Here is a 20,173-nt window from a genome sequence, read left to right as displayed (position 1 = left end):
TTTATAGAGCAACTGAAAATGGTATTCTCCTTAGAAAGATTAAAAATTGTAATAGCTTTGGTAAAAGGAGAACAGAGTGAATCAGTAGTAATTTGCAAGAAACAGGACTTCTTGAAATACTGTTAAAAGTTGCTCAATTATGGAGAAAGGCCAGTGGAACTAAGTCACTCTTAAAGAAATCCAGACACCATTGGCTGAACAAACTTATTTAATGCTTTAATGTTCGACAAGTTCTGAGGAAAAATTGAGCACGTACATACAGTATTTTATGATCAAATCAAGTGTAGGATCTGAGAGGTACTGGGTTAGCAGATCGCAAAGTACTAAACGCAGATGAAGACCTTAAGCCCTATCCTACATAAATAACCCTGGTATCCTCAACCAAAGGGAAGATTTTTTTTTGAGTATAAGGTGCTGTGGAACCAGCAAGTTTGTAACTCTATAGATGATGCTCATTTGCTAAGATTTTTTTTTAAAACTAATTGCTCCTTGCATTTTACATTAACTGAAGACTAGCTCCCATTTATGACTAGCAACAAAGAACAATAGTTGGAAATTTAACTTACTCAAAGATAACACTTTGATCTTTAGTACGGTGAGCTGCTATATTTAGAAAGCTGAGCTTCTCAAAAAAAAATCCCAGCCCAGGACAGTGAATACCCATCACAGATCCTTTTCATTACAAGCTTTGTTTGACTATTGCTTCAATTATGCTCAATCGTGGAGTTAATATTATCAAAGCTACAGATTAGGTATGGTGATATTTACTTTACACACACCAGCCCCCAACATCTCAAGCACATTTTTCAGTGTCTGTAAAACGAAAAATGGGTTGCCAGCAAGCCCGGCATGAAGCCTCAGGTTTTGAACAGCACTGCTCAAGTCACAGCTTCGTAAGTATCAGATGGACCCTCGGTTCAGCTCCTTTTAACATCATTGATGCAACACCTGTTGGCCTGGTAGTTCATTAGCCACATTCAAAAGTAACATGTTATTCGATCAGAAGTAAATCCAAGGTTTGCTTCTGTAACTCATTTCTACTGAACTTATCCAAATCAAGAGGAGGAGGAGATGGGGGTTGGGAATTATCAAAGCCTGCGACTTTAAATTGCAGGAATGCAAGGCCCACCAGACAAACATTCATTCGACCATCAGCTGGAGCCCACTTTTACAGGCACTTTGATTCAAACTGATCACAAATGCCCTTAAGAGAAAGACTAAAGGAAACCTCAATTGACAGTGATTAAACATGATTGTTAAAAGCTGTATCAAGTAATATTCAAAGTCATTATTTGGCATTGTCATTATAACACAAATTGCTAGAGGAACTCAGCAGTCCAGGCAGCATCAATGGAGAATAGTAAACAGTTGATGCTTCAAGCTAAGACCCTTCATCAGGACTGTCAGCTGCTGTATTTGGAAAGCTGCGCTTCTAAGAAGAAAGAGAAAGCACCCTAGCCCAGAACAATGAATACCCATCACAGATCCTTTTCATTAAAAGCTTTGTTTGACCATTGCTTCAATTTATGTTGAATCATGCAGTCAATGAATGCTGATCAAGGGTCTCAGCCCAAAACATCAACTGTTTACGCTTTTCCATAGACACTGCCTGGTTCCCCGAGTTCCTCCAATATTTTGTGTGTTCTGTTTGGATTTCCAACACCTACAGGTTTTCTCGTTTGTTATTACAAATAGTTTTTAGGGACATTTGCACAATTGAACATTTTACCTGTAAACAAAGCCACCATACAAATTTCTCCAGGTAGATCCAGATAAAGTAAAGTACTTTCCCCATAATCATTTCACTTAGGTGGCATGCATTTACCACAATATTTTGGTTGCTTAATAGAAATAGGCAAGATTGGACAGCAGCACAGACACAGTGGAAGCATTCCCGCGCAGGTCCTGAGCGGAGTTTGAAAAAGCAGCCAGTTTTCAGAGGGAGTCTTTGATTTGACATCAGCACAGATGCAGTAGATGTGTTCCTGCAAAGGTCTAGAATGGAGCTTGAAAAACCCGGTCTCCATAAAAGAGAAGTACCATCGAGCAAAGCTGTCATCGTGGAAGAGGTCATTGGAGTGGTCTGAGTCAGAGTGGTAAGGCTTTGGCTCATAGGCGGAGGCAAGTAGGCAAGTTTATTTCTAATGTGAGATATCCAGAGACTGCCAGCCTCCCCAGTGGCCACATTTGCACCAGGTGCAGCAAGATACAGCTCCTTATAGAGACCGTCTATACTGGAGCTGCAGCTCGATGACCTTTGGCTTGTTAGGGAAATTGAGGAGGTGATGGACAGGAGCTACGAGGAGGTAGCCACCCCAAGGCTACAGGACACATAAATGGATGACTATCCAAGAGAGGGAAGGGAAAACGGCAGATAGTGGAGAGCACCCCTCAACAATAAGTACTCTATTTTGAGTACTCTTGTGGGGTGGTGGAAATGACCCATCAGGGGGAAGCAACAGAGGCCATTCCTTTGCCAATGAGTCTGGCCCTGTGAACTTAAGTGCTTTGCTAGTGTCTTCCACAGTGAAGACTGACACAGTGTGCCAGAGGTCTGTGAGTATCAGGGAGCAGGAGTGAGTGTCATTGCTATTACAAAGGAAAATGTGCTAGGCCAACTGAAAGGTCTTAAGGTAGTTAAGTCACCTGGACCAGGTGGACTACATTCCAGAGTTTGGAAAGAGGTTGTTGAAGAGATAGCAGATGCACTGGTGATGGTCTTTCACAATTCACTTGTTTCTGGTATGGTTCTTGAGGACTGGAAAATTGCAAATGTCATTTCATTCTTTGAGAAGGGAGAAAGGCAAAAGAAATTATTGGTCAGTTAGCCTAACGTTGCTTGGTAAAGTGTTGGAGTCTATTATTAAGAATGAGGTTTTGGGGTACTTGGAGACTAAGGATAAAATAAGTCAAAGTCATCATGGTTTCTGTAAAAAGAAATCTTGACTGAAAGCTGTTAGGAGTTCTTCAAGGAAGTAACATGCAGGGTGGACAAAGGAGATGCAGCGGATGTCATTTACTTAGATTTTCAGAAGGCGTTTGACAAGCTGCCACATGTGAGGCTGCTTAACAAGATCCTATGGCATTACAAGAAAGATACTGGCATGGAAAGAGGAATGGCTGGCAGGTAGGGAGTGGTAATAAAGGGGGCCTGTTCTGGTTGCCTGCCAGTGACTTATGGTGTTCCTTAGGGGTCAGGATTGGGACCGCTACTTTTCACTGTTTGTCAGTGATTTAGATAATGGAATTGATAGCTTTATGGCAAAATTTGCAGATGATATAAAGATATGTGGAGGGGTAGGTAGTGTTGAAGAAGCAATATGATTGCAGAAGGACTATTTGGAAGAATGGGCAAAAAGAAAGTGGTAGACGGAACACACTGAGGAGAAAATTCAAACGTGAGAGGTGCAAAGGGACTTTGTGCAACACGCCCAGAATGTCATTTCACAAGTTGAGTGTGGTAAGAAAAGCAAATGGAATGTGGCATTCATCCAGGGGAATAGAATATAAAAACAAGGAGATAATGCTGAGGCTTTATATAGACACAGGCCAGGCCGCACTTGAAGTATTGTCAACAGTTTTGGGCCCCATGTCTCAGAAAGGATGTGTTATCATTGGGGAGTCCAGAGGAGGTTAATGAGGATGATTCTGGGAATGAAGGGGTTAAGATGAGAAGCATTAGACAACTTTGGGCTTGTACTCACTGGAATTTAGAAGAATGCAGGGGGTTGGAATCTCATTAAGACCTACCAAACTTTGAAGGGTCTACATAAGGTGATGTGGAGAGGATATTTCCTCTGGTGGGCATGTCCAGAAGTGGAAGACACAGCCTTAAAATTGAGGGGTGAGCTTTTAGAACAGAGGCAAGAAGGATTTTCTTTTAGCCAGAGAGAGGTGAATCTGTGGAATGCTCTGCCACAGACTACTGTGGAGTGTAGGTTCGTGGGAACAGTATATTAAAGTGAAAATTGAGAGTTTCCTGATTGGTCAAGGATATGGTGAGAAGGCAGGTGTACAGGGTTGAGTGGGAACCTGGGATCAGTCATGATGGAATGGCGGAGCAAACTTGATGGGCTAAATGGCCTAATTCTGCTAGTCTTATGGTCTAAAATTTGCCAAATGGAACAGAAATTTAAGTACACCTTTCATATAGTGTCATCTGCTATAAAGATAAAAAGATGAATAATGGATTATTCCCAGATAGTAAATATTTCATTTTTTTCCCCAGGCCAAACAGATTTATCCTGGTTTCATAAACTGGCTACAGTTACCACTAAGATGCATTTCTCTATATCCAAGTTCAAATGTGTTCTTATGGACTTTTACCTCAGTTACCTCATTTTCCTAAGGCAGGAATGATGTCATCTTAATGAAAATATTTGATTGGCACTTTACCTGCTGCATTAGTCAATTTTATGCAGGATCAGATTTCACAGGGAAGAGCTCCCCAAGGACCAAAATATAAAAGTTGTAGTGTTCAGCTCAGCTGAGATATGCCTGTGTTTATGCTTCACACATTCCCCCAAAAAATTTATTCATCTCACTATTGACATCTTTCTTTTCCATTCTCCTTTGGGACACATGTTCCTTCTTAAAAAGAGGAGATAAATGCTCAGTCAGAAAATTCGACGCTAGATTTGGAAAATGCGCAGTTCTATGTGAAGCTGTGACAACTACAGGTGGGGTACCCCTTATCCAAAATGCTTGGGGCCGGTGTCTCAGGTTTTGGAATATTAACTTGATAGCTTGCGATTGTTATCAATTCGGACTCTGACTTTGTGCACTATTGGTAAGCAGTCTTTGTCTTGCACTTGCTCATCAGTTTGAAAGACCAATGACAACACTGAAGCCAAATAATGCACATTTAACACCAGTAGGGCTCTCATGTTGCACATTATAATGAAGAAATTCTGACAAACTTCTGAAGCATGTGCACACCAACCCCTCCCCCCCCCCCAAAGTAACTATTAGATATACTCCATGTCATCGTCAGGTACATTGCTACAGCGTTCAGAATCAGATTTAATATCAGGATCAGGCATACATCAAGAAATTTGTTGTATTGCAGCAGCAGTACATTGTAATACATCAAAAACTATAAATTACAGTAAGAAATACATTTTTAAACTAAAAGGAAAGTAAAAAGGAACAAAATAGAGAGAGTGCGCATGGGTTAACTGTCCACTCAGAAGTCTGAATGGGAGAAGCCATTTCTAAAACCTTGAGTGCATGCCTCCAGGCTCCTGTACCTCCTCCCTGATGGTAGCAATAAGAGGGCATGTTCTGGATGATGGGGGTCATAATGATGGATGCTGCCTTTTTGAGTCATCACCTTTTGAAGATGACTTTGATGCTGGAGAGGCGAGTGTTCAAAATGGAGCCGGCTGAGTCTGCAACTCCTGCAGCTTTTTCCGGTCCGGTGCAGTGACCCCCCCCTCCGTACCAGACAGTGGTGCAGCCAGTTAGAATGCTCACCACGGTAGATTTGTAGAAAGTTGCAAGAGTCTTTGGTGTCACACCAAATCTCTTAAAACTCATTGATATATAGTTGCTGCTGTGCCTTCCCTGTAATTGCATATGTTAGGCCCAGGATAGATCTTCAGTGATGTTAGCACCCAGGAGCTTGAAACTTTTCCTTTGCTTATCTCTCAATTCAGACTTCCCTCAACTTCCCTTCCCTGAAGTTCACAATTATGAGGTCTTATGAAATGCAAGGCTGTTGTTGCAATACGTCAATCAGCTGATCTACCTCAACCCTGCACGCCTCCTCATCACCATCTGAAATTCTGCCAATAGATGTGTCATCTGCAAGTTCATGGATGGCATTTCAGCTCTGCCTAGCCATACAGTCATGGGTGTAGTTAGTAGTGCAATGGGTTAAACATGTATCCTTCGAGGTGCTCTGATGTTCATTGTCAGCAAGGAGATGTTATTTCCAATCCATACTGATATGGTCTCCCAGTGAGGATGTCAAGGGTCCAGATGCAGAGGGAGGTACAGAGGCCCAGGCTTGGTGGTTAGAACTGAGGGTATGATTGTGTTGAACACTGAGGAGTAAGAAATAATCAGCAGCCTGATGTAGCTATTGCAATTGCCCAGGTGATCCAAGGTCAAGTGAAGAGGCAGTGAGATTGCATCCACTGTAGACCTGTTGTGGCAATTGGAAAATTCAAGTAGGTCCACATCCTTGCTTCAGCAGGAGTAGCTTATGGCTGTGATCAACCTCTTAAAGAACTTTACTACAGAAGACATGAGTACCAGTGTGTGATGGTCATTGAGGCAGCTCACCCTGCACCTCCTGGATACTGGTATTTGCCCTTTTGAAGTAGGTAGGATCCTTTGACTTCAGCAGTGAGAGACTGAAGATGTCCTTGAACATTCCCACTGGTTGGGTGGCATAGGTTTTCAATGCCAGACCAGATACACCATTAAAGCCCGACACCTTACGAGGGACTATTCTCTTGAAAAACGTCCTGATGTTGGTCTCCAAGTTAGAGATCACAGGGTCACCAGATGCTGCAGGGATTCGCACAGGTGCAGTTTTAGTCTCCCTTTTAAAGCAAGCAAAAAAGCTCATCTGGAAGAATCACAGCCATTCATGCTGTTATGTTTCACCTTGCAGGAAGTGAAGGGCCACAAACCCTCAGAGCCAGCATACAAGATCAATTGGAGTTCATTTTTGCAATCCAGGAACAGAATATTTGATAAACATTTGAAAAGTATTAAACCTTATCAGGTATTACAATTGTTAAATACTATATTTAGCCTTAATTAATGCTCAACAATTCCATGTACTTCAAAAATTAATGCTTGCAAAAATAGTAACTAATTATATCAAAGCTAATGACATTTTAGCTTCTTTTAAGTTTATTGTCATTTAACTATATGTATATAAGGTATATAACCATGTATGTAAAAATGAAAAAAGGTTTCTTCAGACCAGGATGTAAAACTCTGTAGTACACATAACACATGAGAAACTTAAGATAATAAAATCTACAGATGAATCACACAAATATCTTCTCAATCTTTATTACTGTACAAAATAGTTAAATATTTCTCAACTTCCTCTCTTTAGATGCATTTGTAATTTGTCACCTGAGAATATTGTGACAGCCTGCTTGCTCTGTCCACTTAATGGAATCCCTTCCAGGCCAATGAAAAACACAAAAGTATTTCTCATTCAGGACAGGGGGTATACTACTGTAGCTCAGCACATGGATAAAGATAAAAAATTAAAATGTTCCTCAAAAGACCTCCAGAAGTGGAGGTGGGACTCAAATAGGTGTGGTTGAAGAACCTTTGATCACATAACATTCAGTTGTAAATTTGAAAGGCCAGTAGGCTAAAACACTAATGAGTAGTCCTATACAACAGTGTAAACGTTAACTTCTAGGCTTTTGCTGTGCTAAAGCAGAAATTTCAAATTATATTCCTTCCAAGAAAATAATTTACATTTAATGAACTTTAATCTACTTCCATTTGGCATTTAATTTTGCATTAGCTTGATGCACTTGAAGGAGCAATGACCTTGCACTTGAAGTGTCAATACACTTGAAGGAGCACCGCAAAAGTAGGATTAGACCACCAGGTTTCTCAAGCTTGTCCCATCTTCAATGCAACCGTGTCTGCTTGATGCTGGTTTGGACTCTTCTTTCATCTTAGTTCCCCATAGTACGCAATTCTCCTATCTTCCGAAAGTTTACCCTCCAACTTCTAATGACCTAGCTTGTACAATCCTCTAACGTAGAGAATTCCTGAGATTCACCAGCCTCTATGATCCCTTTCCCCACACCTCCAGTTGAAATTATACCCCTTGAACAACATTAAAAGTTAAAAACTCTCCTAGTAGTGAATGAAAGACATACAACTCAAAACAAAATTCTTAGAAAAAGAAACACAGTATTTGCCAGACTCTTGTTTATTCATTGGCTGCTGGTCAATATTGAGGATGAGAGAAATAAACAGGGAACCCCTTCCACCTTGTCTTGTCAGCCAACCAGGTGCAGAAACTTTAATTTAGCCTGAATTGGCACAGGTGGCTGGGACTATATGGCCAACATAGAGGCAAGCAAATCACACACTTCCAAATAGTTTACGAACAGCAAGAATCCAATGTTGAATCCAAGTCAATGAACTGCACAAAGCGAGTTAAACTAACTCATAAAGATTTATACTTGCGTTCCTTACAGAACATTTTTAGCAAACATGAAATGCACATTAGCTTGGAATTACTTTCCAGCCATTGTAGATCTGTTAATGGATCACCAAGGTTCACTATTACTTGAGACAGTCGTTGCCACAGCATTCCAAGTTTCAGCTGGAGGAGACACATTTGCTGCTAGAAAGTGTTATTGAACATAGTTCAATTGTATTAAACAGACAGACATGGTGACTTTTGAATTAAATTCAAATAGATTTTGCAAGAAGATCCAAGACAAAAATAATCCAGCAAGTGTTCCAGAAGTCATCTCTCATTGAAGGAATCAGGAGATCAGGATCAGAACTTACAGTGATCTCTCAGCTTTAATGGATTCTTCAAATAGTCATTATTCAAATTAATATACAAATATAATGAACAATTGTGTGAATGCAATCTAACACCAATATATGTCATATCTTTAAAACACACAAAAAAACCAGAAGCTTAATATCTGTTAAACAGATGAAAACAATCAGTGGCAGCCAGAAAGGTTAAAAACTCCAAATTTTGGACAGCATATTGAAGCATTCACTGTTACAGGAAGGTCAATTGTGCTGTAAGATATGAACAAGGGACTCCATACTGTTATGAACGTACCACAACTCTGAGGGGCCGAAGGGTACAAAGTAGCCCCCTCCTTTTTGAGAATCGCAAGATCGCTATTAATTCGGGTCTGGGACCCAGGAAATGAGAGAGAGACGTCCTGAATACACAGTTTTTGTAATGTGTCCTGGCCTCCGCAAGGCGGAACCATTGATAACGGCTATTGTCTCTTGGAGACGGAATTGTGTATTGAGTACTGTACTATTCATTGAAGCCCTCAGGGAATGACCAGAGTGGGCTGGTTGAGGGATTGCATCATCCCAACCTGATTGACATTTGAGACCCCGTGAGAAACGTATGAGACCGGTGGGGGCTTGTGTGTGTCCATCCTTGCCCAGATGACAAGTCTTCCACTGAACGGCCTCGCTAAAGGACGAATACAGATCAAGATCGGATAAAGGAAAGCTGGCAAGTTTCAAAAATCTGTCTCTCTCTCCAACCAAAAAGCTGCAGCCTGAATGAACTGAGTGACTTTTATATTTCCATCGGACAATACATTATCCCCTAGACAACGATAGAGCTTATTTCTTATTATTATTATACCCGCACTTTTAGATTTAGTATTGACGACGTATATTATCTGTATGTTTGCATTGATATTATTTTTGTGTATTTTTACTAATAAATACTGTTAAAAATAGTATCATCAGACTTCAACGGACCTCTCTATCTTTGCTGGTAAGTGACCCAGTTACGGGGTTCATAACAATACAATACAAATAGATCATTTACATTTACACACCTTTTGAGCTCTTTAGCTTGGATGCAGAGATTTTAGTTGATTTCCTGTAGTCCATCTGCATTGCGTTGGGGGGGTGGGGGGAGCGAAATCGCAAGATAGTCTGGAAAGGGATTAACTGACCACCCCTTGCAGATGTATGCCCTAGGATTACTGTCATCTGCAGTGGTTCAAGGTAGCAAAAGTTAAGGGATGAAGAGATGTGGTAGACTTGGCAAGTAGCTGTAGTATTTCTTACGAGGCGAGGCCACACTAGTCAAGGTGATCAGTTTTTTTTACTGCTTATTATTAAGCTTCAAGTTTTCTTGGAGATACACTCTAAGGAAGCGGAGGGCATGACATTTCACTCTTGTGCCTTCTAAACAGTAGAAAAGCTTCGGGGTGTCAAGAAACAAATCACTGTCCAAGGTACCCCAGGCTCTGATCTGCTCTTGTAGTTAGTTTCTGATCAGAGGTGACCAATGGTGGGTCACTCAGCACTGAATGCCAAGGATAGGTTTTCAGTCCGTTTTCTTTGCAGTGGTCACTTTTGGCACTACCATTTCATATATATTGTCTGGATCTTGTCACTTGCAGCACCACAAATGCCTTCATTTTCTGTGGAAATGAAGATTGAAATGGAGAGGGAGTTGGGAATTGATGGAGCAGCTGAAAATGTCAGGGCCTACATTACTGCCCTAAGGAGCTCATACAACAAAGCCCTGAGACAGGATAATTGACTTTAATTAAACTGTGTCATCCTCACCATGTCCATTTGACTTGAGGCTGGACTGCTTCACCCTTTATTTTAAACAGGACTCCTAGGTGCTACTTCATTGTGTTTTAATCATACACAAAATCTTAACACCAAATGTAGAACAAATGGATAAAAGCTGAAATTTAACTACTTCTTACAGGCTTAAGAATGATTTGCTACTAGTGATTTCAGTTTAGAATCACCAACATTTCAATAATTTCATCACAGGTTTAGAAAGCACTTTGGGTCAGTTTATTGTACACCATTAGAAAAGACAATATTAATGTGTGCTTATCTCATCATTAATAGAAAATGAAATATCATATCTTTATCCAGTACGGTTATCAGATGAGAGAAGGTCATTTTTATTTTTAGAGATACATCACAGAAACAAATCCTTCAGGCCCAAGCCACCCCATTACTGACTAACAAGCATTCACGTGACCAATTAACCTTCTAACACACATCTCTGGAATGTGGAAGCACCCAGTAGAAACACGCATAGTCATAGGGAGAACGTACAAACTCCTTGGAGGATGGAATTGACCCCAGGGTCACTGGTGCTGCAATAGTACTACATTTCAATGACAATGAAACAGCTAATCAACAACAAACGGAAAACTTTGTGCCTGGCAGAAGGACATCAACTGCAAGGCAAAAAGAGAAGCCCACTCCAAAGCTAAGGCCATAGTCCAGCACAGAGTGAGGGAAATAAAAGATCGATGGTGGACTGAGAGGGCCCTAGAAATACAACAATTTGCTGACTCTGCTGATATCATGGGCTTCTTTATTGCCACCAATGCAGTGCATGGCCCTGACCACTGTGGCCTGAACTCCCTTCAGTCCATAGATGGACAAGATTGTCAAAGGACAATGATGCCATCAATTCTTAATGGAATGAACACTTTTAGGAGTGACTTAATCATAACACCACTGTTGACACTGAAGTCATAAACCAGCTTCCGCAACAGCCCATGAAGGACATGAGTAAACCTCCCAAGATCAGAGGTGTAAATGACTTGCAAGAAATTAAACAACAAGGCAACCGGGCCTGATGGAAATCCAGCAGAAGTCTTCAAGGGAGCTGGCACAGAACTTTTAAATCACATTCTTGACCTTGTCAGGATCTGGGACCGGGAGAAGATTCCAGCTGAACTCAGGGATGCCCTGATTGTCACACTCTCCAAAAAGAGTGATAAAGTTAACTGCAGAAACTATAGCGACATCTCTCTCCTTCCTACTACAGAAAACATTCTCACCCAATTTTTATGTGACCAGCTTTCACCTCTGGTAAAAGATTTCCTGCCCGAGTCTTAGTGTGGCTTCCATCCAGCCAAAGCAACGTACGACATGATTTTTAGGTCAATTGCAGGAGAGAGCCCAGTAATAAAATCTCCCCCTTTATGTGGCCTTCACATACCTTACAGAAGCATTTGACTCTGTAAATTGTCCAAGTCTTTGGCATGTACTGTCCAATATTGGGTGCCCGGAGAAATACCCCAAGATCATGTAGCTCTTAAACAATGATACGAGTGCAAGTCATTAGCAACAGTGGCTCTGAAACAGCACCTTTTAAGGTTGAGACTGGAGTCAAACAGGGGTTCATCATTCCCCCAACTCTGTTTGCCATTTTTATTGCAACCATTCTTCACCTCACAGGGCAAGACCTCCTACAAGGAGTCCAGATTTTCTACAGGACAGATGGGGGAGCTCTTTAACCTCAACAGGTTCAAGACAAAGAGCAAAGTGTCAACCACTTTCATCACGAAGCTCCAACATGCAAAGAACAACACCACTGTAGCTCACTCGGAGGAGGATCTGCAATGCATGATGGATGCTTTTACCAGAGCATACAAGCTCCTGGGACTTGACCTAAACATCAAGATAGCCCTTATCCTGCACCAACCTGCTCCAGATCAAGCTCCAAACCTCAAATCATCCAAGTTGGCAACATTCCCCTGGAGATCTCAGGTCATTTTCCACATCTTGGCAGCCTTCTTTCTTCAAGCGTCAAATATATCTTGACCTTGAAATATATCTCAGAATAGGCTATATGAGTGGAGCTTATGTCAGGCTGAGAAAGAGGCCTTTTGAAGATCAGGATAACAAGACCAACACTAAGCTTCTATAAAGCTATAGCTATATGGAAGTCATTGCAACATACAGCAGGCATATAAAATCCCTTGAAACTGATCAAAGACACCGCCAAAGGATTGAGAGTTAGCTGGAAGAACAGATGTACCAACTCCAGCATCCTGGAGGAAGCCAAAATTGTGACTCAACACCAACTGTGACGGGTTAGCTGCGTCATCCGTATGCCTGACTTCCACCCCATTAAACAACTGTTCAGCCAACTCGGGGATGCAAAGCACTCTCCCAGAGGGCAGAAAAAGCAGTTCAAGGACAATATCAAGACCCATCCAAGGAAGTGTAACATCAACCTGAACGGATAGGAGACATTAGCACAGGGTAGGGAAAGCTGGAGAAGGACTGTCTATGAGGGGACTGCACAGCTTGAATACCTCCACTATGCCGCTGAGACCAAGTAATTTCAACGCAAGGAGAGACTGGAAAAGGCCCAACCAGCTACATCCACCACCTTTTCCATGACCTACATCTGCCAACACTACAAGAGGACTCGTGGATCGTGGACTCGAGGACTCGTCAGTCATCTCAAGACCCATAAGTGACCAGATCAACCACCACAGAAGAATCATACACTTCTATGAGTGATCGCTGATGATGAATAACGTTACACTAACTGCTACACTACTATACCACCCCTTAGTGTATAAAATTTTCTAATACTATGCTTTCAAATATATTCATAATACCAAGTAACTGGGAGCTACGTAGAGGGAATGGGAATCAGAGTATGCAAGAATTAAAATTGAATGGATAACAACAAAAGTAATCAGGTAGGACTTCTGGTAGAAAAACTGAAGAGCAAGGAAGGTATGTTGCTGGAGTTGGGCAACACCTTATGTAAACCCACCAGAGCTATTAACCATATAACAATTACAGCACAGAAACAGGTCATCTCGGCCCTTCTAGTCTGCGCCGAACGCTTACTCTCACCTAGTCCCACCGACCTGCACTCAGCTCATAACCCTCCATTCCTTTCCTGTCCATATACCTATCCAATTTTACTTTAAGTGACAATATCGAACCTGCCTCTACCACTTCTACTGGAAACTCATTCCACACAGCTACCACTCTCTCAGTAAAGTTTCCCTCCAGTTACCCCTAAACTTTTGCCCCCTAACTCTCAACTCATATCCTCTTGTTTGAATCTCCCCTACTCTCAATGGAAAAAGCCTATCCAGGTCAGGAAGACCTATTGCGTTCAGGAAGAATAATACCACGGGAGGAAAAGGTTCAAATTAAATTAACAGCAGGCATAAACTAGGTCTCACTTTCAAATTGATATAAATGACAATCCAATTCAGCTATCTGAAGTGTCTATAGATGAATGTAATGCAAGGACATTTAAAATCAGAAGTGTTTTCCTTTTGTTTTTAAGGAAAATCCAGAGGTATGCTCTTTAAAAAAAAATGTGAACTGTGAGACAAATGATAGTTTGAAGAGAAAGAACATTCAGGTATTGGATAAATTTACCAAGGAATTTGGACCTATCACAGGCATGAATGGAGTTGAGAAACCGATCAGCAAATTGAATAAAAGTTGTCTTCTTGTATTTGCAGCATGGTGCAGGAGGAGTCAGAAATTCAAACTACCTTGTACTTTCTCCAATCTCCACTACCATCCATGTCCAGACCCTCACTTCGCTCCTAGCAATCAAACAATTCACATAAACTAGACTCCTTCCTACTTTTATCAGTCACGTGTCAAAGCTGTTGGCACAACCTCAGCAGAAACCTACCATCCATTCTTAATAGCAGCACCTATGTGAGTGCTGGTATTCACCCGAGTTCAATGGTTTTTAAACAACCCAAGGAGGTACTGATAACTTCCACCATGCTCCTTCCTCCGGCCATAGCTACTGACATATTGCCAAAAACTTCCTGATGAATCTTCCTAGATACATTGACTGGCAGACCAATGGAGGTTTTAAAGATCTCCATTCAAGTTAATGTGTGATAGAGGCTACTGGGAGAAAGACAAGGTGGCTTGTTTTGATGCTATTTTTAGTCATTTAAACATTTTGCCATAAGCTCTTTAAATATGTAAGAAATTAAATAATGTCAGTTTTATTTTAGAGTTGGTGAATATTTATTAGTGTCAAGGACATTCAAAACATTCAAAGATCCCAAAACCTTTTGACAGTCAAACAGTCCAATTAACCTACTCCAAGACACCTCTTGTACTGTACTAGATTACACCATACTGGACTCCCCCGAAAGCCAGGCTCCCAAGAGGAAGACAAAAGCTCTTCACAATTTTAATGAAGATGCTCCAAAGTTCTGATAGCCAGGTCTTTGACCTGGACCATTATCTCCATTTCCTTTTCCACGGATGTTGCCTGGTGTGCTATTTCCAGTTTGTTCAGTTTTTCACTTTAGATTTCTGGCATCTCTGCCTACTTTCAGCTTAGGACCCAAGGGTTGGGATGTGAAAAATGACAACTATTAGAGCCAAACGTGTAGGGGTAAATCTATTTTCTATGAACAGAAGCAATGAGATTTGATTACGAAACAACTTTTTACACGAACAAAGTAACCAGTATATCTAAACAAGTACTTCTTAGAATACTGAAAGCCTTCCAAATATTTGCATAAGTACGATTCACTTGCTGAAGGAAATGTGTGTAATCGTCCACAGAAGCGAGCACCTACAGCGACCGCTGTAGCTTAGACCACATAAGAGTACCACGGAGTTTTGATTTATGAACTTGCTTGCTTGAACTGTTTTAAAGACCAGGCCAGTAGACTTCCTGCCAGGTTCTTGGCAGTCAATACACGCATGACATACTACAACCAGAGCCAAGAGTGGCTTAGTTTAAGCAATGAACATTTCACATCCTCATTCTATATAACCACTACATAAAATCCTACATTTTTCTGATTTTTCTATTGTAATTCAATAACTAAGCTTACAATTCCTGCCTGCAACTTTGAGAACCGAGACATATCATTTACTGATTCAAAATTAACACCAAGTACCAGGGCGGGAAAGTAGTGTAATAGTTAGCACAATGCTTTACAGTGCAGTGATTAAGGGTTCAATTCTTGCCGCTGCCTGAAAGAGGTTTGTATGTTCTGCCCCCGACCACATGAGCTTCCTCTGGGTGCGCATTTCCTCCCACACACTAAAGAGGTGTGGTTTGCGAGTATACCATGCTGGTGCTGGAAGCATTGCCACTCTCGTGGACTGTGCCCAGCACATCCTGGGACTGTGTTCGTCTTTGACACTAATGATGCTTTTCACTGCACATTTCGATGTACTTATAATGAATAAACCTAATCATTTATTGTCCAAATATGAAACGCCACAGTTTTACAATTTGCAAATATAACCAGTCTAATGTCTTCATTATCTCTTTGCACAAGGGAAAATAAGCAGAATGCATCATCAATGGATCATGGAGTCTTTTTGACAATTTCATCTGTGTTTGCACTAGGGGTCATATACTACACTTCCATGTCCTGGACAGCACATATCAGCTCTCACCAGCAACATTTATTTTTTGGATTTGAAGAGGTAAGTGTTCCTTACAGGTGTGCTGCTTCCTTCATTTCTGACAGTTTGCTCCATCTCCAAGATAACTTCACCTGTTTAAGGCCGCAAGCTCTTCAGTAAGAATAAAAGATCATTTATAGATACCTTTACAACTAAATGCTGCAGACAAGCACATAATTTTACTAGAATTAGGATGCACACCTTTCCAACACCACTATAACCAACTCATTTTTAAAAGAAAAGCTTCCAATGCCAAAGTTGTACCAATCCAGTGTAAATTGATCTTGTCAACTCCAAATATTCAGCTGCAATTTTTCATCTAATATCACGGTGATTGAGGAGAGATGGGGCAGAAAGGTTTTTTTAAGCTGGGATCTACACTGAAATTTTGTTTCAGTCAATAAAATTAATTTATGCAAAAATCAAAAAGTACAAAAAAGTAATTGGTATGAATTTTGTTTCCAAAGTTCTATACCTACCTCTAAACAAGCATTGTGCTAGACGCCAAGAGCAGAAATTGCTGCCGTAAAAACTGCAAGCGATATGTCTGCTTTTCTGGCAACAAAAAGACCCAATTAGTTATCTGGGTTTTGAGTAAGACTGATCATTGAGAGGATGGTAAATGGATCACAGACAATTTCCTCTGGTAGGGAATACAGAATAAAAGCAAATACTTAAAATTACAATTGTGCAATTATCAATAAGCAAATTTCCTCAAGTTTCATAATAACCTGGAAATTGGGTATTGATCAAGTGAAATTTTTTTTTCTTAGAACCTTCTCTCCTTTAACACTTTCCTGAAAATCTAACTCTCTGACCCATTTTTTAAAATCACATGACAACAGGCACTAGTGCAAATTACATTCACTTTTTTCTGAAATTTTACAATATAAAAAGATGTGCAAATTTTGTTTCTAAATTGAGATAAAGTACAAAAAGCCAGCAAGTGGAGTCATGTATAAAAAGCCTGGAAATACGCTGTTTGCATTGATGTACCATCTTACAAATTATTTCATCCCTCTCGTGTACGGAAAATTTAGCATCATCTTTGCTGACTTCATTTATTTAACCTCATCTCCATCTAATGTAATAATTTGCTCTTCAACAAAAGCCCAGGAATTATCTGTATCTATTCTGCATTCTCCTCTAGAAACACGTAAAGCTGGGAAATCAGGTTTCACAAGACCAACACATGCCCTCTCCTAGAAATGCCTAGTTTTGTTTTAAATAGTTAACATTTAGCCCACTGGGGAGTGGTGGTGAGGCGTAAGGTGGAGGGGTGAGGTGAGAAGTTCAGTCATTGGACCTTTCCACCACCTTTGATGGCAGGCTTGCTAAACATCCAATGTTGGAGAAGTTATTGTTTTGTCCAGGTAAACGCAACTGTCTTTGCCTGCTTGAGCTATTTCACTGCAAACTCCAGCTTTCTGAAGTAATTAGTCACCTTATTTCTATATCTCTAATTATGTGCTCCTTTCAAACACAAACTACCTCTTAAACTATTTTTTGTCAATGATATAAAAAAACACCTTCCTTAACTTTGAAACATACCTTATTTGATAAGAATGCTGCATGGTCTAATTTCTAAGCAATAATTTCAACAATGATTCCTTGCACATCATAAATAATCACTTTAAAAACACAAGTAAAAGTGCCACAATTTCAAAAATGCTACCCAAACTAATCCCCATTAGAGGCTTTGTTTAGCAATGTCACCATTTGTGGAGCAAAGAAGTCAGATGGAGAATGTTACATTTCTACCAAATGCACTCTGACCAAACTGAATCCCATTTACACAGAAATGCACATTGTATCCACAGGAAAATGATGCCAGAAGTTAAACTAAATTTCAGTACATTTCTAAAATGCAGGTATCCTGTAAAAAGCAAGACTTTCAGACTGTATTATAATCAAAAACTTTTTATAGTACATCTGGGATTGATAGCAAACTAGAACTTTTTGGTCTCTGACCGAACAGCGGGGCCAACAGTAGACGGTTCTGAGTAAACCATCTCTCCTTTGCTGTCATCCCTGCTAGTATCCTCCAATCCACCAGGGCAAGCTCCTCTCAAGCATCCATAATTCCACTCACTCCATGGCAATACTGATACATGTGACTAGTGCTTCTCCCTCTCAAACTGCTGTATGAACTCAATCATATTATGAACACTCCTAAGGGTTCCTTTACATTAAGCTCCTAATAAGATCTGCATTATTCTGCAACACCCAATCTAAGTTAGCCTTTCCCCGAGTAGGCTCAAACACAAGCTGCTCTAAAAAGCCATCTTATAGGCTTTTCAACAAATTTCCTCCTGCCATCTGACACCAACCTGATTTTCCCAATCCCCTTGCATATTGAAATCCCCCATTACAATTGTGACATTACCCTTGTTACATACCTTTTCCAGCTCCCTTTGCAATCTCAACCCTACATCTTGGCTACTATTTGGAGGCCCATACATAATTCACATTTTTTTTACCCTTGCATTTTCTTAACTCCACCCACTAAGTCAACATTCTCTGACCCTATGTCACCTCTTTCTAAAGATGTAACTCCATCGGCTGCCAACTGAACCACACCACTGTCTATAGCTTCCTGCCTGTCCTTTTGATACAAAGTTTATCCTTTGATGTTAAGCTTTCAACCTTGGCGTTCTTTCAGCCACGACTCAGTGATGCCCACAACGTCGTACTGACCAGTCTCTAATTGCACCACGAGTTTGTCCACCTTATTCCAAATGCTATGCGCTTTTAAATACAGCTCCTTCAGTCCTGCATTCTTTGTCCTTTTGAATTCTGCCTCTGTGATAAAATTGAACTCTTTACTCCACCCTGCATTTGTACCCAATCATTGGTTTGTCCTTCCTAACATTCATGTTACATCCTTCTTGTAAACCTGCTAGCTGATCCTCAGCACTATCACACTGGTTACCATTCATCTGCCATATTAGTTTAAACCACTCCCAACAGCTCTTGTAAACCTGCCAACAAGAATATTGATCCCCCTCGGATTCAAGTGCAACATATCCCTTTTGCAGAGGTCCCAACTGCCCCAGAAGAGGTCCCAATTATCCAGAAATCTGAATCCCTGCCCCTTGCTCCAATTCTTCAGCTACCTCATTCTATTCGTAATCTCACCATCGCATGGAACAGGCAGCAATCCTGAGATTACTACCTTGCTCATTGATATCTACTTTTTGACACTGCACTGAGATTAAACACACATAAATGTTCCATAGTCGATGGGCATTTAGTATCTAATCAGGCAGGAGCATTTGTTCCTTCCACCTACAGCAGTAAATACAGCAACTGATATTCAAACAATTTAAAAAGACCAAACTGAAGATGATCAATTACTTCAGTACAGCAAAATTTAAGTAATTAAACAGATAAAAAAGTGTTTAAACTATTTGGAAGAATTCTGGTGGTCTATGAACACTACCTCACTATTTTGCTCTCTGCACTTTAAAATATATTTGCTGTATATTTGGTGGGACTAAAGTATTGAACTGTGCAAGGAATATTGTAGGCAAGGCCGATGAGCTTACAGCAAGAATCAGCACATGGAATTATGATATTGTAGTCTGTAGTAAGACTTAGTTGCAGAGGGACAGGATTGGCAGCTCAGTGTTCCAGAGTTCTGATGTTTTAGATGTGATAGAGGAAGAGGAATGGCATTACTCATCAGGGCAATTCTCAAATACCACGGCAATTCTCAAACATGAAAGAGTGAATGGGTCATCTATTGACGCTATATGGGTGGAATTAAGAACAAGGGATGGCCATGTTAATAGCATTATTTACTTAGAGATACAGCACAGAACAGACTAATCCTAGCCTAATCGCAGGACAATTTACAATGACCAATTAATCTGCAAACTGATAGGTCTTTGAACTGGGAGAGACCCATGTGCTCACAGGAAAAACATGCACACTTCTTACACACAGTGCCAAAGCTGAACTATGAACTCTGGTACCCCAAGCCGTAATAATGTCACACTAACCACTACACTACTGTGGCTCCCCGTATTATATTATAGACCTCCCAACAGTCAGGGTAATTTAGAAGAGCAAATTAGTTGAAAGTTGGCAGATAGTTGCAAGAAAAATAAGGTTGTGATAGAAGGTGACTTTAACATTCCACATATTGACTGGGACACCTATACTGTAAAAGGACAGGTTGGAATAGAGTTTGTCATATGCAGTCAGGAAAGATGTGACAGAAGTGTGTGTAGGTGAACACCTGAGATCT

At 40.6% G+C, this 20,173-nt stretch overlaps 1 protein-coding gene across 3 annotated transcripts in view; it reads right to left on the bottom strand.

Annotated features, from left to right (window-relative positions):
- The window catches only part of pcsk5b (proprotein convertase subtilisin/kexin type 5b), a 327,069-nt gene that overhangs the window by 277,706 nt on the left and 29,190 nt on the right, over positions 1–20,173 (bottom strand). The window lies entirely within an intron of this gene.

The sequence above is a fragment of the Hemitrygon akajei genome, chromosome 2 (genome assembly GCF_048418815.1).
Source record: "Hemitrygon akajei chromosome 2, sHemAka1.3, whole genome shotgun sequence".
NCBI classification, from domain to species: domain Eukaryota; kingdom Metazoa; phylum Chordata; class Chondrichthyes; order Myliobatiformes; family Dasyatidae; genus Hemitrygon; species Hemitrygon akajei.
The sequence above is the reverse complement of the archived record's forward strand: the minus strand, read 5'-3'. Positions and strand labels throughout refer to the sequence as shown.